This window comes from Drosophila grimshawi, unplaced genomic scaffold (assembly GCF_018153295.1).
Source record: "Drosophila grimshawi isolate 15287-2541.00 unplaced genomic scaffold, ASM1815329v1 contig_311, whole genome shotgun sequence".
NCBI lineage: Eukaryota > Metazoa > Arthropoda > Insecta > Diptera > Drosophilidae > Drosophila > Drosophila grimshawi.
The window spans coordinates 2,157,683-2,181,682 of record NW_025063098.1 but is presented as its reverse complement, the minus strand read 5'-3'; the positions used below and the strand labels follow the sequence as shown (position 1 = coordinate 2,181,682).

General features: G+C 38.0%; 1 protein-coding gene across 7 annotated transcripts in view; it reads left to right on the top strand.

Annotated features, from left to right (window-relative positions):
• The first annotated feature begins 8,097 nt into the window (after positions 1 to 8,097).
• Positions 8,098 to 24,000, top strand: part of LOC6563109 — a 35,490-nt gene continuing 19,587 nt past the window's right edge. Inside the window, exons 1-3 of one of the 7 annotated variants that reach the window (XM_032736781.2) lie at positions 22,759 to 22,959; positions 23,029 to 23,345; positions 23,847 to 23,921. The gene's annotated coding sequence lies outside the window, so the exon portion shown is untranslated. Of the gene's footprint in view, positions 8,179 to 9,157; positions 9,323 to 22,757; positions 23,346 to 23,764; positions 23,787 to 23,846; positions 23,922 to 24,000 lie in introns of those variants that run through there. The other 6 variants (XM_032736784.2, XM_043214804.1, XM_043214803.1 and 3 more) reach the window with 6 other exon arrangements.

Genomic DNA, 24,000 nt, shown 5'->3' with positions numbered 1-24,000 from the left:
TTCGTCGTCCCGACAAGCACTGCATGAGTATTATGAACTCATTTAAAACTCACTTTCCCACAGTGGGTCCCCCAAAAACAAAAATTACATTTATTTGTAACCATGCTACACGATATTTTGCTATTTTGCACGCCATCTATTTTTTATGTTTGCGTGAATGCTATATTTGTGTGGGGGAGGGATAAGAGGGATGTGGAGAGAGCTGGGTCGAGTGTTTGCCTAATGCGCGAGCAGCAGCTGCTTATCAGGTCACATCATGCACACGGTTTTCCTTCCATTTGCTCTTTCTACCACTCCCCTCGCATATCCAACTGCCATCCATTTATTTCGCCCCAAGTTTTTCTCTCTGTTTGTTCTAGAGCTCTGCTTGTTGATGTTGCAGCAGATATAACAACAAAAGAGGGGCAGCAGAGAAACATCTTCCGACGTTGCTTCTATTTATTTGTTTGTTTTCTTTCCTGACGAGAAGCTAACATTTCTTGTTGGCGAAAAATTTAAATAGCTTTGACACCATTGGAATTTACAAGAATCGTACAAACGAAAATGTCTGGTGAAAACGTTGCAAAACGATTCTTGAATTGTTAAATGTCATTACAATTTTTAAAAATGTCATTCTTTTATTTTAATTTAATTAACTTAATTTATATTTATGAGTTATCTTTCAATAATCTGGGCGCTTGCTTCCTCTCCTTGAAGATATTCATCAACTGCCAAAGCTTTCGCTATTCTCTGATGTCTGTTTGGCCTCTTCTTCTTATGTCCTCTGGCAATCCAATGAACCAGTAAAAGCAAATGCCAAAGTGTTAGTGAATTCTGACTTTTGCCTGTTGCATAAAACGCTCAAAAGGTCAAATGCCGCCAGGCTGATTCTTCCGTGGGTGTTCGAATAGCATGAATCTGAAAGAACAATTTAAATTGCATACCAAAATGTGCCTGCAAGAAATTATATTGCCTTCGTTTTATAATTGCTAAGATTATTTTTCCGACATTATGAAATTATTAAATTTAATTAACGATCTCTTGTGTAGTATATGAGATGCTTGTATCACTCAAATAAGCAAAACTATTTACATAGGATATATGCCAAAATTGCCAATAGCAAACATTTGCACAAACTTTGTGGGCCAAGCAAACAAACACAGATACTACAAGAGAGGGGAAAACAAAGTTGCTGTCGATTGACCTTAGCAACACGTACTAAATTTTTATTGAATTGAAGTCGGGAAAAGCACAAAGAAACGGAGAACAAAAGCCAAATCTGGTAACTATTAACAAAGCAAACAAAACAAACAAAGTCACACAAAAGCTCCACACAAACTGTAACCTGCCAATGGGCTCTTACACACACCCACACACACACTCACACACACGCACGCCTACAGAGACACACTTGGCTGCAAGTAGAGACAATGAATAGAGACGAATGGAACCTTGAATAAAAATAGGGAATCAGTGAGCAACAGCTTAAAATATGCAACTAAATGATACCCATTAAGCTTCACGAGAGCAAGTTGGCAACACAGTGAAGCAGAAGAGAAAAACGGCGAACAGAAGAAAGTAGAGCAGACTGGGAAGATACAGGTCGGCATTTGGGGGTAACTGTTGCGTTAGCTGTCTACAAAACAAGAATAGACGATGTTAAAGTATAATTTAATATAAAACTTAAATAAACCAGTATTAAACTTAATAAAATATCACAATAATATAATGATACCCATGCGGTTATGAAATGATTCATAATACATCTGAGATGTTCAGTCATTTATTAAAATTATTATAGGCTACAAACTGAAATTCCCCTCACGAAAGGAATACAAATCTTAAATATTAGCTTGAAATATTGTTGAATTACTACCCATTCCAATTAATTCCATATGTGGGCGTCTCAATGTAATGCCATATTTCATGTACTGCTTCCAACTCAGTCTTCGTCTCCGACCCGGCATGGAGCATGTCAATTGCATCATTAATAATGCCATTTGCTGGTCTACTCCAGGCACGGTCCAGTTGCCTAGCCATACATTAGGCCTGCCTCCCGTCAGTTGAGTAATGGCTCGCACATATGCCAAGAGCCTTGCAGACAATGAACTCCAAAGTAAATCAACTGCAAGCAGCAGGAGGGCGAAGAGCTTCAAGGATACAGCTTTCTGATTGAGCATTCCAGAGAGAGAACGTGATCTGCATTGCAAATTTGCTCAGCTAACTCGTTTCCCAACTCCAATTTCAGCAGCTGCTCACCTTTCGATTGACCCTCTTACCACATTGCGTATACGCAATTTTCAATTTGATACAATTTAATTGATTTCCAGACACCCTTGCCACATAAACACTTCTAATGTGCGTAAGCACTTCTAAGCTTAATTTAACAAATAAGCAACTCTACACTGCCTACTAAAAGTATTACCCTCCCCAATGCTGACGACGCTCATACATTTCCAGGTAGCAATGCGCAGCAATGCGAAAAAAATAACAAGATTTATGCATCGCCTCTCAAGCGTACTCTATTCTCTCGTTAATAACAGAAAATTTACACATTATGTTGCCAGAAACACATGTGGCTTCCTTCCTTCATTTGCAGGCCCTGTTTGGAACAGGCAAAAGCCATAAATATGTTGATGTTTGTTACGGTTAAGAGCCGGTATTGCCTGGCAATGTGTGTGTGTGTGCTAATTACATTTTAATGCCGAGGCTTTTGGCTTTTTTTATGCCAGACCTCAAGGGAGATAGATTTCTCATTTCTCCCCCTGGTGTGCTGTTTCCACAGGTGCCTTAAATGGGTCTTCTTGCAGTCTTTAACAGGATACTGAGTTATTTAGACAGTTTTATTAGTGTCATAAGTACGTATCACATACACGCATATTCAGAGAATTTCTAAGTATCTAATGTTTCTACACACCGACTAAATGCATAATTAGGTAGGTAATAATGAATTAAAAATGTATTTCAAAGTTGATTGTAGCTGCGCCATATGGATATATCAATACTGACAGTTACGAATAAGTTCTCAAGTTGTTATATTTGGGACGTTCCGATTTGGAGGGGACGAAATACTGTGTAAGGAGTCTCCTATTCAAGAATGGATTTAAATCAGTTGAGTGCACGACTTGCTAATGTAATGCCAGAGGCAATGAAAAGAACAGCAACGATCAGAGCAGCAGGCCGTAAAATGTGAAAACTTCGTCTTGGCAAACAAATGAAGCGACTACATTTTCGGTAATCTACCCAAACCTCCCTCGACAATACTCGGTCCGCTACAACCAGTCAACAATTGTCCTCTTAGCAGCCAATAAGCCGCACCCAAAATCATTGTGCAAAATTGTGTACTGACTGAAGCCAAGGCCTGTGGGATGAGAATCTAGAGCAGAGTTTTATTGAGGCCCGAGATTTCCCCAACAGACGGTAACAAGCACGTAATTGTAATCGTGAAGGAAGTAGCCATAGTTGGACTGGAACCAAGGAAGGCGATGGCAGTTGGCATTTTTCCAAATGGCCCCCTCAACTGGCGCATGGCGCATTTTAGCAATAGCTCACTTTTCTGCTCTAGTCAAAACTTCCATTAGTGTCGAACCATTTTAATATTTAAAATATCATTCGCAAAGAGAAAATAGCGCAGCACAGAATTTTCCGAATAAATAATTCAGCAGGCGACAATAATAATAGTTAAAATATAAACTGCCAGCTCTAGACCCACTTCAGCTTCCAGAATCCAGGTAGAAAGCAGGCTTCTTGGCTTAAGTGGTTTCCAAGCGAAAATCAAGAGGATTTGCAGGCAACACATTGACGACACTCACATGGATTTGTATTGCCAGAATTTGAGTGAGGTTGAAAGAGTAGTCGGGATCGCTGCAAAGTGGCATTATATATGCAAATTAAAGTGCAGCCGGGTGAACACTTGTACCCAGACTGGGATCCAGACGGAGACCTATGTTACCATATTCATGTTAATTCTCTAGCTCAAGTCGTAGATACCCTGAGAAAGTATGCAAACGTTTTTATCTAGCCGAAACTTTAATTCGCCTGAGCGGCATTCGCATGTTGCGAATGTTGCGCATACGCCACGTGTACCCAAGGACAACATAAGCCAAGTGTGTGTGTTTTTTTGTATGTGTGTGCGGCTAAAAGCCATAAATTTTGCTGGCTGAGGCACGTCGAAATTCAAATTTACTTCGTTGGCGCAGAAATCATTCGTATGACTTTCGCCAGCTGGCCAAAGGCAACGGCAAAGGCAAAGGATAAACTCGCAGGAGGACCACAAATATTCCCCGTCCGGCTGTTGTCTGTTGTTGTATTTGTTTTGATGAAATGCAAATTTATAAGTAGAAAACTTGAATTGAGTTACAGAAAAAACAGTAGAAACGAAACATCATAATAAGTATGACAAAGCAGGCGGATAAAAGAACAAAAGATATGCATTGGATTTTCGATGGAAAGCCAAGACGGAAAGGAAAATGTTTGGTTGAATTGTTGAGTGCTTTAAGGTAACAAAAAACACACTTTTATATTTAGTAACAATAGAAAGTCTTATATCATCACTTAAAACTTTTTAATTACTAATTCATTATTTATATATTTTTCATTTATTTAACTTTATGCATTAATACGTTAAGCCTCTTTCCATCTTACCATGTTCAGCTACCTAATTATGCCACAAAATATTGTAAGCTTGTTAGACAAGGCAGATAAAGGCAGGTCTCTGACCTCGAAGGGCAAGGAACGAGCCCGTTGGTTTAGCTGCTTTTAATATCCCCGGAGTGTAAAAATTATGACAATGAGTCTCGTCTACGGCATTGTGATATCTAACTCCCTTACCCGTTTCTCTTTGGTGTGCTGATTGTAATTTTTTCGACTTGCAAAATTGTCGCTGTCATTAGTTTCAGCTTTTGAATTTTACTACGGGATGGGAACGATAATTGTTTTTTTGTACTATCTCAAATTTAGAATTTAATGTGATTTTGAGCCACGCCGATTAATTATCGTTGTGTATACATAGTCCTTATTCTCAGCTGTGACGAAGCTCAGAATTATATATAATTCAAAGTAACCTGTTAGTTTGACTTATCTGATATCTGCTTATCATCCGGCAAATCCCTTTATTGTATGCTCCTCTGAGTCCAATTGAAGCCAGAAAGCCTCCTGTCCTGACTCAATGCCAATGCCATTCACAATCCACAAATCACAACAGAACGAGGCAACAGAATGGAAGACTTTCGCACAATGGGCATAAATGCAATACAATCTGTTATGCGAATGTGAAAAGTATAAGCGAAAGGTTTTCATATTCAACTTGACACTGAGAAATGATTTCAATTTCTCATCTCACACCTCTTCAGACTCCCTCCTATCAGCGTGGAAATCCAATTGATGGTGAAATGTTGGTTGGGAAAAGCAAAAAAAGTCTCACATCATTCACTCACCTGAGTTTACCTTGAGTTGAAAATCCTGTTCTCAGCTTTAACATCTTTTTCATTCCCTCTCTCTCTCTCTCTCTCTCTCTCTCTCGCGCTCTCTCATTCTCATTTTAGTGTGAGAGTGTTTCTTTGATACTCTTCCCTTTCATATTCAGGATTTTCGGTTTTCATCAGCTTGTGAGAATGAATTGTATTTCTTATTTTAAATTCACGTCAATTTCCAAATCTGATTTTTCGTTTCCTACCCGGCCTAATCGGGATGGTTGAGGTGGTTTCGAGTACTGACTCTGCTCGATGGGGCAATGGAAATAGCATGTTTGTGAACTGTTTTTCATTAGAAAGGGAGAGGGAAAGTGAAAGGGATTGGGATTGGGATGGATGTGGCAAATTGTTTTGCAGCTTAAATCGTTTGCTGTCAATCCCCAAATTGCCGGCTGTTAAAATGATAAACGCTCCGTTGGGCTGATAGACTTCTATTCAGTCCAAACCACCTGAGCTGCTTCTGGTCGGGGGTTGTGTAAGAGAAAGGTATCCAGTGCAACGCCTTTGTGGTTGTCAGAGGCAATTTGGATCGGTATCGCATTCAATGGTTTTATTGGATTTTGTGAAGCCCGAGCTGATACTCAAACAGATGGTGCCTCAATTAAATTGAGTACACAAAAAATGTATTAATATTATTTGCTTAATTTACTCATCTAAATTTCAATACATTTTTCAAACACACTCCACATAAAAAACATGTTATTTATATCTGCAAATTGATTGTATGTCCTTTTGTACCTTATGGAAGTGAAATACTCCTTGCGATATTCTGTATTGTATATTCTCCTCCCACCATGAATTTGTTTGTTTATCAATTTGCGTTGCCAGCAGCTACAAAGTAAAAGTCAAAATGTCAGTTGTCACTTTTAATGCGGGCAATTTACCCATATGTTTATTTGTTTTTGAGACGCAATTTATATTTGACTGAGAGCAACAACTGCATCTTTTAATTAATAGACTAATCTATGTGTGCAGTTGTGTGACCTCAATGCAACTGGAACTGAGTCCGAGGATGAGTCTAGAATCCAGATTGTCTGGAAAATATGTCCCACATTGAATACCAGTGACTGACATAATGACAAACTGACACTCTGCCATTTGCATAATTTCTTCTGCAGCTCCATCCAGAGGCAGACACTGAGCAATGGGCGCAAGTGTCGGGCCAACATGACTGTAGTCTTCTCTCCTTTGGGGTATGTGTGTGTCTCCCCTCCCCAATGATTCCTTAGGCAAAAGACATCATCATTACGATTGAACCTGAAAATTACGGAGCATATTCAGCAACTACTGATAGCCAAATCAGACTCGGTGCACGACATGCATTATGTCAAGTTTGTTGTTAACGATGATTACAGCAGAGCAAAAACATTTTGACTCGTGTTGTTGTCGACAAGTTGATATTTTCACCGCTCTTCTGAGGCCATTTCAGTGGTGCGACATATGTCCCTCAAGGACACTCTTCACTCTTTGGTGCCATGCGAAAATCAACATCCGCAGGAGGCGACACGTGTTTGCCAGCGCGTGAGGCGGTCGAGTGTGCAGCTGAAGTGCAAAGTATACATAGCAAAAAAAAACTCAATATATATGGGAATGGATGCGCTCCTTGTATGTGTTGAAATATGTATGCTGCAAATTGTCACTGGTATTTGCTGTTCATGCCTTGCAGCCCTTATGCAGATTGCATATTGTTTCGCCACATAATGCGATATATTTTAAATAAGCTGCTAGAAATAAATCTTCAATGTTACTTAGAAATTTCTCTTGCATGTTAGCATTGAGCTTACATATCATCTGACATTTCTTAAATTCGATTCAAGCTGGTGCGTGTTCTTTTTAAAATGCCATCTCAGATTCTATTATTTTATACTTACACCAAACACGACTCAATCGCTTGCCTGCTGATAATAATTTATTTTTTTTGCTTTATCTGCAAAACAAGGTCGTGCGTTGCATTATTCCTGTTAGAAATCTCAAACGGCATCTGGTTGTCAGAATGCAAATTGAATTATATGCAAATATAAATCAAACAAAGCAGAAGCAAATGTTTCTTATAGTCAAATGCGGAAAAGGAAAACACTGCGGAAGGCAAACATAAATTCTTGTTAATAAATCAAAAAGTTGTATTTGCTATAATTTCGTTTGGATAGCTTTGTGCTTAGTAAAACGAAGACATTCAACTTTTAAGCGTGACCATTTTTCATTAAATTTTCCAAATTTATTTAATAACTGATGCATAAAAACTAAATTCGTGGTAAGTTTTTTAGTGAATGTTAAAAAATATCAATGCGTCGCATTCGAATGTTTTTGGAGAAATTCTTTCAATCTGCTTTGAAAAATTGGTCTGTATTTTAACATTTTTTTTTAAGATTTGTGTATATTATTTAAATTTATCACTACTTACTCATGATTATTAATACTCTACCCACTTTTATTAATATACAAATTTATTTCATTTCTATAATTTCAGGAACGTTGTATTTTAAGCCCCACACACCACATGAGTGTTAAATTTGTTTTGATTGAACTGCGCAAACTCCGCAAACGTCAATTGGAGGCAGCGCTGCTTCAGTCGCTGCCACTGCCGCTGTCGCTGCTTATATTGACTCGAACATTTTACTGTTAGCCGCTGCCAGTGGGATTTTAGTTACTTTGCGGCTCTTGTGCGCAACGCATCGCATCGCAACGAAATGCCTTCGAACGGGTTAAAGTAGCGTGAGACGCGTTTAACGTAAGCATATCAGCAACAACCACCCCAATAAATATTAACAGCGAGCGCAAGCAAAGTAAACATTAACTAGCCTGTATTGTAATCAATGTTTGGCCTGTGTCAAGGCGTGTAAAAATAGCAAAAATCGAAGTGAGCCAATAAATAAGAAGGCAACAAACTGTGTGTGCGTGTGTGTGTGCGTGTGTGTGTGGGTGCGTAGGTGTTTGTCAGTGTATGTATTGTAATTTGCATACATAAACACATACGAGCTATTGGCTCATACTACATACAATAACAATAGAATCAATGACTTGTTGTTTCAGCCGAGAACAGAGATTCTTTTCTTATGCTTCGATGATTGAATACCCTCGTCGAATAATGTAAAATGTTCATAGCAGTTGCCTTACGATATAATCTTTTTTTGATTTCACTAAAAGATCAAATCAGATCAATAAGAACTTCCTTTAATCCAGCCAAATTTATTAGTTCCATTTTGTGTCACATAATTTGTGGCAGACCGATATATATATACCCTTTGGCAAGGGTATAAGCATTGGAGACTAGCTTTAGTGGCAAAAGTGAGACCTACTTTATAGAAGATATCTAGTGTTCTGTGTTTTGTTTTTGTTATAGTGAAATTAACAATTTGTATTTATTCCCTCTATCACACACACGCACACCCAAAGTATACAATTGTGTGCTTTGTTGTGTCAGTTGTTGCCTTTTCTTTCAAGTCGTTTTCTTTTTCATGTGACTCGTTTAATTGCTGTCCGGCCGTCGCACCAGTCGCACATTAAAGGATTTTAACCCTCAATTATGCGAATTTAACCTACTTACCATTTCGCTCTGTGTGTGTTTGTGTATACGCTCCACATGGCGTATGAGCAATTTTCTAATTAATTGCTAAAATAACTCGACCGACCAAGGCTGCAACTGTTAAAGCCGCCCAATGTGCAATAATTTTAAAATGTGTATTTGCTTTACAAATTCTTTAAATCAGTTGATTCTTTAATGCAGAGTCTGTGCCAGCTTAAATGAGTGCTAATTGAAGCAGATTAAATTTAACAATCGACGAAAGAACAAAAAACGAAAGCCTAAAAATTTGAGTATACTTAAAAAACCCCACCAAAAATTATAAGATTAAATCAACATAAGTATCTGAAAAGTAAGTATTTAATCTATGCAATTGATATACTCTGTTTTTATCACACAGTTATTCTTACTTATAGGCTTATCAAAGAATAAAGTAAGTCCTGGAGGTGAACAGAGCAAAAAAAAAGAATATGCAAAATTTGTGTTTTAAATCTATTTTGGTTTTATTTTTTGTTCGAATCACGTGGGTCTTTTTTAACAAGGTTTCCTTATAATGCGTTTGTTAAGTAAACAACTGGAAATAATTCAACTAGCTGTTGCTTAATTTTAAAATGGAAAGCAGACAGTTTTTTGAATGCTGCTTTCAAAAATGCTAATGCTGTAAGCATATTAATTAGCGCGTAAAATGGATTTAAATTGCAATGAAAGGACAACAAGTGATTACCTTCTGATCAGCCGGCAGTATTTGTCGCTTATATCCTGAAACTCAATCAACATTTACAGCTGTCGCAAATTTGTATTGAAAGCAATTCATTTGCAAGCAATTGCCATATGAATCAATATGCAAATCTATCTGTGTAAGCAAATCCCAAGTTGTATTTTACTATATCACGCCCTCTCTCAATGTTGGTTGCGCTGTCGTTCTCACAATATGGCCGACTGTCACTCTACCTTAAAACGTCCACCCACATGCAAAATGTTGCATTGCTTTCAGCCGTCAGTTGGCATATTTAATTATCTGCCAATTCATCAGCGTTCTTATATGCATTTATATGTAAATTATATTTGTATGTTTGTGTATATATATTGTTTGTTTTACAATGAACAATGGAACAGACAGAAAAATATGCCCACGCAGCTGTAGTAATAATAAAAGGATAATAAACGATACAAAAGGGCAACATTTATAGCCATTTAAATGGATGCAGGAATGTTACCATATGGGATGGTCGCATTTGGCATAACAATGCAAATCAGGTGAATAAAACTCACACACATAACCTGTAACGATATCCAAAAAGAACAAAGATGAGCCATATTAAGAGGTTTAACAGGAAATTCACGGTTTAGTTTTAGTCAAGTCACATTACGTATACGCAATGGGTGTACAAGAATGTAAGCAGTCGTCGCGTATTCTAACATGAGCATGTGTGGGTGTGTGAGTGTGTGTGTGCGTGTGACGTCAATGCACCATTATAATAATTGTTAGAGCAATTTTGTGGCACTTAAATCGCGCGATATTCATTTGGGGTCAACGAGCATGTTGTTGTCGGGGGAAAGGAGATAGAGCTTTGTACTTTCGTCTATGTTCTTGTCTATGTTCAGGATAATTACACACACATTTGTATATAAAAGCGAATACTTTTGCTGAAATGTTCATAAGACCATATGAGCGTGGAAGCCACAAAACTGATATCTAAACATTTTTATATTGCCTCGTGAAAATAAATATTATTTTCTCATGTCCGTTTTTGTTTTTTTTCTTCTCTCTTTGTTTGTTTATATAAGTTTTTACTGTTTCCATATGCTTTCTGTCAATACCATTTTGCAACTGGCCACATATTACTTATTCACTTCACGTTACCGATTTATTACATCATATATCTTGTGTTACAAAGAAAAAAATACGATTAACTCTTCAATATTTCTACATATGTATGTATATCGGAAGAAAAAGAAAATGAAAATGTAGGATTTGATAAATATTTGTAAACAAACAGCATACCAGATTATTGCAAACTAGCTGGAATGCCCTTAAAGCTATCTTTGTATAGTAACCCCCTGTAATGAAGACCTTTTGAATTTGCCAACTGTCGTGCCTAACACGCAGACGAACCCACATCAAGGCAGCAAAGCACGAATGCCAAGTATCTGTGACAATTTGTTAACATATTTCAAATCATGTAAGGGGCATTCACAATCCGCATTCCACATTGTATAGTAACTATTATATTTATGTATTTTTCGCACTCCAGCTGTGCACCCGACCGCTTGACACGCTGACAAACACGTGTCGCCTCATGCGGTTGTTTATCTCCACATGCCACATAAGACAGACTCTTCACAGTGAGTCGCATGAGGAGAAGGAGGATTCCTTGACTGACGTATGTCGTGCCGTTGATATGGCCACAGCCGAGCGCTGAAATGTCACCGTGCTGTCGAGAACCACACAAAACAACCACATTTTGCTGTGCTGTCATCATCATTAACAACAAACCTGGTAAAACGTGTGCCTTGCATCGAGTCTCGATTTGACTATCAGTAGTTGCTGAATAGGCTCCGTCATTTTGAGGTTCAATCGTTTCCTCCAAATGGGCGCGCCTCAAGCGTAGAGTCTGAGGCTGTTGCGTAATGATGATGTCGTTTGCCTAAGGAACCAGTGGGGAGGGGAGACACACACATATCCCAAAGGAGAGAAGACTACAGTCATGTTGGCCCGACACTTGCGCCCATTGCTCAGTGTCTGCCTTAGGGTGGAGCTGCAGAAGAACGTGTGCAAATGTCAGAGTGTCAGTTTGTCATTATGTCAGTCACTGGTATTCAATGTGGGACACATTTTCCAGACAATCTGGATTCTAGACTCATCCTCAAAGCTTCTCTCTTTGTATTGTGTGATTTAAGGACGTCATTTCAAATGTTTATCTTTGACCCTCGGATTTAGTTCCAGTTGCATTGAGGTCACACAACTACACACATAAATTAGCCAATTAGTTAAAGGATGCAGTTGTTGCTGTTGTTTGTCAGTAAACAAGTAACCATAAGAATAAACTGCCCACAGTCAGCATAAGAATAACAACTGACATTTTGACTTTTGTTCTGTTGCTGCTGACAACGCAAATTGAGTATTTGATATCCATAAGGTAGAACAGGGAATATAATCAAATTTCATATATATATATATTAAGTTTCTTATGTGGAGTGAGTTCGAAAAATGTCTTGGAATGTAGATGAGTAAATTAAGCCAACCATATTTATACACATTTTTGTGTACTCAATTTCATTTCAAAAACATCATTGTTTTCGCTCAAATAAACAATTCCATTTTGTATAAACATTTGTAGTTATTTTCACTGTGGGCTTTGAATTAGTCAGATTTACAGAAACATCTGCCTCAGCTAAAATAGTACTTGTTCCAGTACCGTGAACTTTTAGAAACAGTTCTGAATTATGATGTGCATTAAACTGTTTATATGAAATTAGGAACTATACACCTATTTATAGATACGAGATACAAGCTCATCGATTCTAAATTCGTCGATGACCTCAGTTCTTCATTAAAATGCACTATTTATTTGGGGTATCATCTGTGTGAGTTTCCGCATAATCTACATAAAGTCCAATAAAACCATTGAATGCGATAGCGATTCAAATTGGCTTCGACAACCACTGGATACCATTCTCTTACCCACCCCCCAGCCAGAAGCAGCTCAGGTGGTTTGGCCTGAATAGAAGTCTATCAGCCCAACGGAGCGTTTATCATTTTAACAGCCGGCAATTTGGGGGTTGACAGCGAACGATTTAAGCTGCAAAACAATTTGCCACATCCCATCCCAATCCCAATCCCTTTCACTTTCCCTCTCCCTTTCTAATGAAAAACAGTTCACAAACATGCTATTTCCATTGCCCTATCGAGCCGAGTCAGTACTCGAAACCACCTCAACCATCCCGATTAGGCCGGGTAGGAAACGAAAAATCAGATTTGGAAATTGACGTGAATTTAAAATAAGAAATACAATTCATTCTCACAAGCTGATGAAAACCGAAAATCCTGAATATGAAAGGGAAGAGTATCAGAGAAACACTCTCACACTAAAATGAGAGTGAGAGAGAGAGAGAATGAAAAAGATGTTAAAGCTGAGAACAGGATTTTCAACTCAAGGTAAACTCAGGTGAGTGAATGATGTGAGACTTTTCTTTTCCCAACCAACATTTCACCATCAATTGGATTTCCACGCTGATAGGAAGGATAGGGAGTCTGAAGAGGTGTGAGATGAGAAATTGAAATCATTTCTCAGTGTCAAGTTGAATATGAAAACCTTTCGCTTATACTTTTCACATTCGCATAACAGATTGTATTGCATTTATGCCCATTGTGCGAAAGTCTTCCATTCTGTTGCCTCGTTCTGTTGTGATTTGTGGATTGTGAATGGCATTGGCATTGAGTCAGGACAGGAGGCTTTCTGGCTTCAATTGGACTCAGAGGAGCATACAATAAAGGGATTTGCCGGATGATAAGCAGATATCAGATAAGTCAAACTAACAGGTTACTTTGAATTATATATAATTCTGAGCTTCGTCACAGCTGAGAATAAGGACTATGTATACACAACGATAATTAATCGGCGTAGCTCAAAATCACATTAAATTCTAAATTTGAGATAGTACAAAAAAACAATTATCGTTCCCATCCCGTAGTAAAATTCAAAAGCTGAAACTAATGACAGCGACAATTTTGCAAGTCGAAAAAATTATAATCAGCACACCAAAGAGAAACGGGTAAGGGAGTTAGATATCACAATGCCGTAGACGAGACTCATTGTCATAATTTTTACACTCCGGGGATATTAAAAGCAGCTAAACCAACAGGCTCGTTCCTTGCCCTTCGAGGTCAGAGACCTGCCTTTATCTGCCTTGTCTAACAAGCTTGCAATGTTTTGTGGCATAATTAAGTAGCTGAACATGGTAAGATGGAAAGAGGCTTAACGTATTAATCCATAAAGTTAAATAAATGAAAAATGTATAAATAATTAATTAGTAATTAAAAAGTTTTAAGTGACGATATACGACTTTCTATTGTTACTAAATATAAAAGTGTGTTTTTTGTTAGCTTAAAGCACTCAACAATTCAACCAAACATTTTCCTTTCCGTCTTGGCTTTCCATCGAAAATCCAATGCATATCTTTTGTTCTTTTATCCGCCTGCTTTGTCATATTTATTATGATGTTTCGTTTCTACTGTTTTTTCTGTAACTCAATTCAAGTTTTCTACTTATAAATTTGCATTTCATCAAAACAAATACAACAACAGACAACAGCCGGACGGGGAATATTTGTGGTCCTCCTGCGAGTTTATCCTTTGCCTTTGCCTTTGCCTTTGGCCAGCTGGCGAAAGTCATACGAATGATTTCTGCGCCAACGAAGTAAATTTGAATTTCGACGTGCCTCAGCCAGCAAAATTTATGGCTTTTAGCCGCACACACATACAAAAAAACACACACACTTGGCTTATGTTGTCCTTGGGTACACGTGGCGTATGCGCAACATTCGCAAAATGCGAATGCCGCTCAGGCGAATTAAAGTTTCGGCTAGATAAAAACGTTTGCATACTTTCTCAGGGTATCTTCGACTTGAGCTAGAGAATTAACATGAATATGGTAACATAGGTCTCCTTCTGGATCCCAGTCTGGTTACAAGTGTTCACCTGGCTGCACTTTAATTTGCATATATAATACCGCTTTGCAGCGATCCCCTTTTCCGGACTAGTCTTCCAGCTGCCACCTCATTCAAATCCTGCCAATACGAGTCCATGTGTATGTTCTCAATGACCTCCTTCCAAATCCTCTTGAAGGAGTTTTCAAGGGATTTTCGCGTGGAAAGCACTTAAGCCAAGAAGCCTGCTTTCTACCTGTATTGTGGAAGCTTTCCTATATTCTAACTATTATTATTGTCGCCTGCTGAATTATTCATCCCGGTCATAAAATTCTGTGCTTCGCTATTTTCGCTTTTACGAATGATATTTTAAATATTAAAATGGTTCGACCATGATGAAAATTTCGACAATAGCAAACCAGTGAACGAGAACTTCTACCAACATACGCCATACACCAGCTGAGAGGCGCATTTGGAAAAGAGCCAACTACCATCACTTTTCCAACTGCAACTATTTCCCTCACAATTACAATAACTTCCCGGCTGTTGCGGCAATAAAAGTCTAGGCCAGACTCTCTTTCCGCTGGTGGCGGGAACAGATGTCGCACAGTTCCTCAGTGAACACTTCTCACAATGATATTGGGTGCGGCTTATTGGCTGCTAAGAGGACAATTGTTGATTGGTTGGGGCGGAGTGCCGACAGCTTAGTCGCTTCATTTGTATGCCAAGACGAAGTTTTCTAATTTCACCGCCTGCTGCTTTGATTATTGCTGTTTTTGTCTCTAGCTTTCGAATACGTTAAATATAGAGCACATCATGCACTCAACTGATTTAAATCAATTCTTAAATAGAATAGTCTGTACACAAAATGGAACGTCACAAATTTAACAACTTGTGAACTTATCCGTAATTATCAGGAAATTGTCTGTATACAATCAGCCAATATGGTGTAGCTACAAGCAACTTAATAATTAATGTTAAATTTTATATTAGTTATATACATATATATTTACTGAAAATCCCTCATAATGCTCATTGATTTCTCATCGGATCAATAATAAAGCTGTCTAAATTACTATCCTGTTGAAAGAACTCATCAGGGAGAGAAATTGGAAATCTATCTCCCCTGAGCTCTAGAATAAAAAGTGCCATGTGCCTTGGCATTAAAATGTAATTAGGATGTGTAACACACAACATACACACACTCTGCCAAACACATTGCCAGAGACTACAGGCTCTTAACCGTAACAAACATCAACATATTTATGGCTTTTGCCTGTTCCAAACAGGGCCTGCAAATGAAGGAAGGAAGCCACATGTGTTACTGGCAACATAATGTGTAAATTTTCTGTTATTAACGAGAGAATAGAGTACGCTTGAGAGGCGATGCATAAATCTTGTTATTTTTTTCGCATTGCTGCGCATTGCTACCTGCAAATGTATGAGCGTCGTCAGCATTGGGGAGGGTAATACTTTTAGTAGGCAGTGTAGAGTTGCTTATTTGTTAAATTAAGCTTAGAAGTGCTTACGCGCATTAGAAGTGTTTATGTGGCAAGGGTGTCTGGAAATCAATTAAATTGTATAAAATTGAAAATTGCGTATACGCAATGTGGTAAGAGGGTCAATCGAAAGGTGAACAGCTGCTGAAATTGGAGTTGGGAAACGAGTTAGCTGAGCAAATTTGCAATGCAGATCACGTTCTCTCTTTGGAATGCTCAGAAGAGGGATGGGAAGCATAACCAAAGCTCCCTTAATCGGAAAGTTCTATCGTTGAAGCTCTTCACCCTTCTGCTGCTTCCAGTTGGTTTACTTTGGAGTTCATTGTCTGCCAGGCTCTTGGCATATGTGCGAGCCATTACTCAACAGCCGGGAGGCTGGCTTGAGCACGTACCCTAATGTATGGCCAAGCAACTGGACCGTGCCTGGAGTAGACCAGCAAATGGCATTATTAATGATGCAATTGACATGCTCCATGCCGGGTCGGAGACGAAGACTGAGTTGGAAGCAGTACATGAAATATGGCATTACATTGACACTCCCACATATGGAGTTAATTGGAATGGGTAGTAATTCAACAACATTTCAACCTAATGTTTCAGATTTGTAGTCCTTTCGAAGGGGGATATTTCAGTTTGTAGCCTATAATAATTGTAATAAATGACGGAAACTCTCAAAGGTGTATTTTGTTTTGAAGGTATTTAGATATGTATTTAAACATGAGACTTATAGAGTATATCTTAGTTGCATATTCTTAGCTGTTGCTCGCTCATTCCCTAGTTCGTTGATTCACGTTTTTATTCGTGTTTTCTTTCCTCCCTACACATTGTCTCTACACGCTGTCAAGTGTCTCTGTGTAGGCCTGCCTGTGTGTGTGTGTGTGAGTGGATGTGTGCGCGTGTGTGTGTGTGTGTGTAAGAGCTTGCTGGCAGGTTACAGTTTTTGTGGAGCTTTTGTTTAACTTTGTTTGTTTTGTTTGCTTTCTTAATAGTTTCCAGATTTTGCTTCTGTTCTATGCTCCTTTTTTCTGTGTCCCCGACGTCCAATTCAATAAAAATGTATTACGTGTTGCTAAGGTTAATCGACAGCAACTTTGTTTTCCTCTGTTTCTCTCTCTCACTCTCTCTCCATCTCTCCCTCTCTCTCTCTCTCTCTCTCACTGTCTCTCTGTTTTTCGTTGTCTCCGTAGTTGTTTCCTTGACCCGCAAAGCTTGTGCAAATATTGACGATTTATGCACGTTACTAGGCTTACTTATGTGCCTTTATATACTGCTATGTGCTAATATACTCAAGAGATCGCTAATTAAATTTCATAATTTAATAATATGTTACAAAAGTAATCTTAACAAGTATGAGATGAAGGTTAAATAACTGCATATGGGGATTTAATTGTTCATCAAACTTTTCTTGCAACTGGCACACGCCAGAGAATAGAGAGGGAGGGAAAAGTTCAGATTATTGAAAGACATTTAATTAATATATATGTATATACATAAATGAGGTCATTAAAAAAAATAATGAATTTTGCAAAAAATTTGAAATGACATTCACTACAACAAACAATCCATATTTTATATTTTAACATTTTCATATATTTTTCGTGTAAATAACGATGGTGCCAGAGCTATTTCAATTTTTCGCCAGAAAAGAAATCAAAAAAAATAAATAGAAGCAACGTCTGAAGATGTTTCTCTGCTGCCCCTTGTGTGCTGTTGTATCTACTGCAACTTCAACCAGCAGACCTGTAGAACAAACAGAGAGAAAAAATGGATGGCAGTGAGGGGAGTGATAGAAAGAGCAAATGGAAGGAATAACGTGTGCATGATGTGCTCCGATAAGCAGCTGCTGCTCGCGCATTAGGCAAACACTCGACCCAGCTCTCTCCACATCCCCCTTATTCCTGCCCCACACAAATATAGCATTCACGCAAACATAAAAAATAGATGGCGTGCAAAATAGCAAAATATCGTGTAGCATGGTTACAAATAAATGTAGTTTTTGTTTTTGGGAAACCCACTGTGGGAAAGCGAGTTTTGAATGAGTTCATAATACTCATGCAGTGCTTGTCGGGACGACGAGTCAATTGTGTTGGGTTTCCACACGCAGATGAATTTGAAATTAAATTTTCACTGCTACTGAAAAGTTGTTGATGTTGTGTTTGTCTTTGTGGCGGTTACAGGATTACTAATGCATGCTGCAGTTATTGCATCCTTTCATTCTACGTAAGCTCTCATCCTGTCTGACTTACTCATTGCCTATGCTCTCCACTATGCATTGAATACTATCCTACCCAGCTTATAGACATGATCAAAGTGCTGCACACTAAAAGGCAGCTTAACCAACTTCAATGCAATTGCAAGGGTGGCAGCCAAAAAAGGACAGCGGAAACTACGTATACGCAGCTGTGATTCGGGTAAGCTTCCTGTGCGTGTGTGCTCGTCTATAGAAACTTTCCGCGTTTTTCCGTCTCTCGTCGCTTGGTTTGATGAGTTTTTCAGTCGCTTAATTGTGCGCGCCACTGACAACAGAGAACCAGCGATTAGCTCAGTAAATGGCAATCACAGCCTAGTCTTCTGCACCCATTAAACCACACTGCACAGCTGATCCTGTTGGCACTGTTGGCAACCACGTGACTTTAGTCTTTTCTAGGCGACTTTAAAAATCGTTTCTGATTACTTTTTTTTAAGAGGATTAGGCAAACAATTTGTGTCGGAGATTAAACTAACATATTTGAAATAAATTTAAAAGACTCTTCTTCTGCTTCTTTCTGTAACGAAACGAGTTAAAGTAGCCAATTCTTACTACTTCTGTTGTGACCCGATTTCATTGCCACTTATCGATTTTCTTGCAATTGTTGCTAACAAGTGCGACCCAATTTAAAACATTTCATCCTTTTTGCTTGTTTCCTTGTTATTTTTTCTCCAATCTTTCCATTCACAAATAAAAAGGAATAAGGATAAGTAAATTTTACTTTCAGTCTATTTGTTTTAATGCCATTGACAGCTGGCTATTTCCTCTAACGATGTCATCGGCTCCCTTCCTTCTCTTTCGCCATTCCTACTGTTTGACTGCAATTTGGTCATATTTCATGCAAGGATAACTAATCTCGTACCATATGCATATTATATCCCACAACTCCACACACACAAATTATTCTAGATCCAGAAGCATTTAGTATTCATAATGTGGTCCATTTGTTCCACTTTGAGTTTGCAGAGTCAACTAGCCGGACATTCCCAAACAAGTTAATTTAGCCAGACCACTTCAAAGAAACCACTATTGCAGCTGCCTCCGTCTCCACCCTTGCATCTGCCTCTGTTCAAGTCTCAGTCGAGCTCATTAATTTTGCTCAACCAGAAATGAATAATGATATGGTATTGCGAGAGGGGCAAGAGGAGAAAGGGCATCAAAACTAAACATTAAATTCAAAAATCCACCATTAAAACTATATATGGTACTGAGCTCACTCTCACTCTACTATGTTACTTGGTCCGTGGGTGTAAATTTATTTGTGCTGAATTGTTTCCTTGCTGGCTGCTCATAGTTCCGTTAGTTTCGTTCTGGTGTTGCATGTGTGGTTGCAAAGCCAAATACCAAAATAGAAGCAAACTGCAAAAGTTTTTAATTTTTGACATCTCCTTTCCAGCTAACTTTTCCGTTTCGCCTGCATAGACATCGTAGTTCCGATGTCAGTTTTCTTGCTCTACCGAATTAAAAAAGTTTTGCAGACTTTTTACAATTATTTGTGTTTTAAATTATAAATTGTTTGCCAATGTCCTATTCTGTACTTCTAACCTTCTTGTGGTCAACTGGTGATATAAGTGTGTTATGGCTATGTTTCCATATATGTATATACTGTCTTCCCATTACGTATCCTTTTTTATATCCTGAACCCATTAAAAATGGATAAAAATGGAATAATACTTTTGTGCAAATGTATGTAACAGACAGAAGGAAGCATATCCGACCCCATAAAGTGTATATATTCTTGATCAGGGTCAACAGTCGAGTCGATATAGCCATATCCGTCCGTCAGTTCAAGTGTTTGTCGGCAGAGAGCACTTGCAGACCTGCTCATGGCATTTAGTGCAACAATTTAAATTAAATTTTCCAATAAAACTAGAATATATTTAACAATTTAGGGTATATCGTAGTCTAGTTCATTCGACTACAGCACACTTACTTGTTGTTTTGTGTGGTTAAGCAAAAGAATGCAAAAAGATTGTGATAACATTTCGAACTCAAATGCTAAGAATTAATTAGATGACGCAGATCTGGATTCAGGGCATATTCTGACTAAGGTGTCTGAAATATAACTATAACTTGATTAATTCTACTTTTTGTTTTGTGAACTAATTTCTTGCCCATTCGAAATTTTTAGTTATTATACGTATATAACGTCACTTTACGATTGCAAAATAAATATATGTGCTTTAAAGAATGATTAAATGAAGAAAGAAGCAGATATTTGCCGCATAGAAACCCATATATTGACATAAATACCTTCCACATTTATCGAAACTGGGTTCGATATGTTTTTCTTGTATTAAATCAACTTGCTGCTGACTCAAACTGCAGAAAAGGAAGTAAACTTGCAATGTCCACCAACTTCACAATGAATTTACGAAACCTTCGTCTGCGGTCTGCACTCTCGACCCTCTCTCTACAATTAATTGCAGCCAACTTCCGCTTGTTGCCAATCCGACTCACGTCCTGACCATAAGGCGCAGCGCACTAAGCCAATTTCATAGTGTTTTTAATTGAAACTTTCCAAGAGCATCGCCATATATACTTAAGAATGAACCAAATGCTGGAAGGGAATACAAAAGGAAGAAAAAATGTCTCAAAAGTAAAGCAGGTGAAAAACACAGAAACTGAATCCGACCCCGAGTCATTTCCCCCGAAGCGGATACTTGACTGGGTGACAACATCATTTCCGAAAGGGCAAGGCAGCGGATTCGCTACAATGTAAACTTCTTGTCAGGACGAAATAATAATGAGCACTTAAATTGCTGCCATTAATCAGGCGACTAACAGAGTTGTGTAGCTTACAGCCATGTGCTATTTTTATAAAAAGCAGCATCAGAAAGGTCTGAAGAAGAAAACATTAAAATGCGGAAATGCCAACGAAATTGTGATTAAAAACTTGTGATAATTGTTTAATTTATTTGGCACTGGTGGAAAATTTTATGCACAACAGGCAATGTAGCAATGTATTATAAATAAATCATATTTTAAAGATTTATTTACAAGACAGGAAAATGGTCAGGCTAAGCGGAAGGGAAGCACTGAGAAGGGAAACGATAATAATAACAGGAAGTACTCAACTTGGCAAACAAATTTGCATTGTGTGAATTGCTTCCGCCGTTGTAAATATTTTCAGCCCAGTTAAGGGGTTGGGCTGATTCTTGAGATATGTCAAGACAAGGTACATTGTTGAAAGGACAAACACTGAGATAAATCCAAATCCGAGAGCTGTCCACCTCCTTCAACAACATTTCCTTGTTTCAATGCACTTTCAAAGATATTGCAAGCTTGTGTTTCGTTTTAAATGCATATTTTCGTTCTCAGATTCAACAAATTAAATCAGAGATGTCTTTAAACATTTCCACACTATTCTAACATCGTTTTGCACGTTAGGAAATAAAAAAATAGCATTTAAGTATTTTGTCTTAAAAATGTATTTAAATTTATGCTCTCTTTATTGGCCTTGCTTTGTTTTAATTGTTTTGCTTTTTATTTTCGTCTCCTTTTGCGCATTTGTGCCTTTTGGGTTTCCAGCAAATTCCACGTTTGATTACTCATTTTACTGTATTTTTTTCTCAGAATTTAATGCGTTTAGAAATGTATGGCAAGTGTATTCTGTAAACAAATACGAAATCTATGAAATTGCTAATTACCATCTATCATCATGTACAGATTATATCAAGCTATATCTTAGGATATTATTTTCTTCAGAACAGATGAGTAGCATTTTGTTTTCTTCAGCTCACGCTGCTAAAAGTAATTTCGCCTCCTCAACTACGCTCCACCAGCCAACCCAGCTGCTCTTTAAGTCTCCATAGTCAATGACCAACTAATTACTTACCTTATTTATGGGAGGCCTCAATGTTATTCAGTTAATACGCAGATGGCGAAAGTATGCTATTAATTCTCGATTTTGCTGTTGCTATTCTGGTTTGTTTACGGTAACTGAATAAAGGGAAGGGAACGTCAACTAATGGAATCTGCCCGACTGTTGTTCAGTTGAGTGCCTCAGGTAGATGTAATCAAATTTCCATGGTATTAAAATTTCGTTTCATTTTATTTACGTGATAATGAATTCACCTTGGCGAAACTGATGGACCTCTTTTGTCTAAAGCGGGATGAGAATATGTACATTTAAATGTAAATCGACGCACTGCTTCAACGTAACGATGAACTCTTCATCTGATTGTGAGAGTGAAGTGCAGGCAAACAAGTGAATCAGGATAAAAACTTTGTCATACTGTGGTACATTGAATTGGATAAATTTCCTTGGAAGGTAGGTAGATGAACGGGCAAGTGTTTCAATCGGATTCAGTATAATCCAGAAATGTGAACAGAGTAAACATGTAGTAAAACATGTAGTAGTCATTTAATAGTAATATTTTTTTGTACAAATTTGGTCCACTCTAAATTGTCGTTGTTGATTAGACGGCCGTTCAAACGGAGAGATAGGCAGATAACCGACGAGAAGAGAACCACTCAGAACGCAGCACGAAATCGCTCACTCAAGAAGCGCTCAGCAAAGAGCTTTGCAATAAGCTCGAGCGAGGTCTTGTTGCGAGCAAACGGCCAAGGTTATTGAAACAAAGAAGTCGTGTATGTTGCGAATCGACAGTATAGAAAACATTGTGTAAAAACACGTGATTGTAACCTCATAAGTTACAGGGCATTACAAATAGATATATTACTGTGAAAGTGCGGTGGATAATAAAAAGGCCATTCTTGGGCAAAGAGTATGGACCAGACCTGCCACCAGTTTGAGCCAGCTGCACGCCTTCATAAGGTACACCGCGGGAGTGATTCACCCCGACGAGGTTGTAATTAGTCAACCTTACTTCATTGCATCGACATCAGAAGCGTCGCTAGGCAGCGGGACGGAAGTGAGGAAGTGCGTTTAATCCAAGAGGACAACTTCATCCCACGGATCCCGACTTCGTGGATCACGGATCCCGACCCGTGCATATTCGCTATATTGAAATCAAGTAATTCCGATTTATTATCAGCTAGTGCCAGATTACCTTAAAAGTTAATCAAAGAAGACGTGAATGATCAGTCAGCGGTGTGGTGCACGCCCTACTTACAAACACAAGCAATTTTTTTGAGATAAGTGCTTATCAGCTTTTGTGTTTCGTAAAAGCGCGGATGAACAGGCCATAAAGTTTGAAAAGGTCACTTGCTAATAAAATTCAGCGTATTTAAACAAGCGCAACTCGTAATTGGCGAAATGCCCTAAATTACTTTGAATGTATCCAAATCATTAATAGTAAGAAATATAATTATTGAAGTTTTTTTATTATTAATATGGTTGAATAATTTTATAAATATGTCATTGTAAAAAAAAAAAAAAAAAAAGAGTAATAGTAGGTGATACATTAATATTTAACAATACACTGGCTGGTATTAAATCAAACGGATAGTCAAACGTAAATTATATATATATATATATATGTGTTTCCTAATGTTGTAAATAATTCTTTAAACAGCTTCATCTCTGCGTCGACGAACATTGGGCCCAACGATCGCATCGACTTCAAAATTTAAATAAACAAAAACATAAAGTGAGTAATGAAACAGCAACAATGTAGGTACATAAACAATTAGACATGTATGACCTACTTAGTAAATAAGGAAAACCAT